Raw genomic sequence first — 1,426 nt, forward strand, 5'->3', positions numbered from 1 at the left:
CAGAGGTGGGACGAAGCGGTCAGGCGCTCTGGAGTCTACTTCCAGAAGGCTCCAGCCTCTCCTTGCACAGAAAAAAAAAGGAAAAAAAGAAAGAGAAAAGATCAGATTTAGGCAGCAGCTAGCCTGGATTAAGGTCATGCGCCCCCAAATCTTGGCGCGTCTGCGTCTGAGGGAGGTGAGGCAGGAGGAGGGGGTGGTCCCTGTGACGGAGGGAACTCTGCTCACCCACCCCCAGCTTGGATTCCAGGTTCAGCACCTTGGACAGCCACATCCCTCCTTCTCTGCCACTTCTCCCGCCTTTCCCTTTTCCTACTTGGGAGCTGAGAGATCTCCCCCTCTGCCCCCTTGGAGTACCCCGGCCAGTATCTGGAAGGTAGGGAGAGCGATACCCGCGGGCGGAAACCGAGCCGCCGGGGCCCTAGCCGCCTCCCCACTCTCCCCCCACAGACACCTCCCTTGTTTCCATAGCTCCCATCACCGGGGCAACGGGCCCTGGGATGGAAGAAGGAGGCTGCTGCCCAGGGCCCAGAGCCTCCCAGGCACCTTCAGTCCTCATCAGCCACGCCACCCCTCTTAGCGCCCAGACTGGTTGTGTCTCAGGCCTCTTCTCTTAGTGGAGGCTCTGCCCCTGGGTGGCCCACAGAGCCCCCCTGCGACCTCCACCCGTTGGAGCCAGAGGGAGCCAGCTCAGGTTCTGCTGCTGGGGTTGCTGGACTAAAACTTCATTGCGCAATCGTGTCAGACTTTGAGCACTGGGACAGACCCCCTGAAATTACCTAAAGAGATGCTAAAAAGAGGACTTTTCCTGGAAGGCAGAGAATGAGGACACTACTCATCACTGTCTCTCTCCCCCAGCGAAGGAGATTTGTGAGTTTATAATCTCCATCTTTTGGTTTCCTATCAATAATATGGGTGTGATATCACCAGAATCTGTGCCCTGTCCACTCTCTAATAGGATGACAGGATAGTAGCTATGCATGTGTTTTGCAGCCTGTGGGAATGTGGGGGTGGAGGGGGAACATCATCCTACCTTGCCAGTGTAGCACTTAGTGCGGGCTAGGATTTGTTTTCCCCAGGTAGCTCATGTAACTCTCACGACAATCATGTGAAGAAGATATATTNACCTTCCTGGACACTATCGCCACACGCTTCGACGGCACGCGTGAGTGGGGCGAGGCTGGGGCTGGGTGTTGGAGCTGGGGCCAAGTCGACTTCGGCGCCGGCGCGGGTCTCCTGGATGTGGTGACACCCGAGGCGAGGAGAATGGAATTGACGGTCTAGGAACTCCCGAAGCCGCCAGGAAAGGAACAGGACTGGCAGTGCCCTGTGAGAGGAAGCGGGGAGAGGGCCCAGAGCGCGGGGGGCTAAGGTTGGGGGTGTGACTGAGTCAGGAAATTCTCTCTGTGCCGCAAAACGGAGGAGAGGC

At 57.5% G+C, this 1,426-nt stretch overlaps 1 protein-coding gene across 1 annotated transcript in view; it reads left to right on the plus strand.

Annotated features, from left to right (window-relative positions):
- KCNH4 (potassium voltage-gated channel subfamily H member 4) overlaps positions 1-1,426 on the plus strand; it is a 19,028-nt gene that overhangs the window by 374 nt on the left and 17,228 nt on the right. The window lies entirely within an intron of this gene.

This window comes from Crocuta crocuta, unplaced genomic scaffold, assembly GCF_008692635.1.
Source record: "Crocuta crocuta isolate KB4526 unplaced genomic scaffold, BGI_CrCroc_1.0 scaffold68, whole genome shotgun sequence".
Taxonomy (NCBI): Eukaryota; Metazoa; Chordata; class Mammalia; order Carnivora; family Hyaenidae; genus Crocuta; species Crocuta crocuta.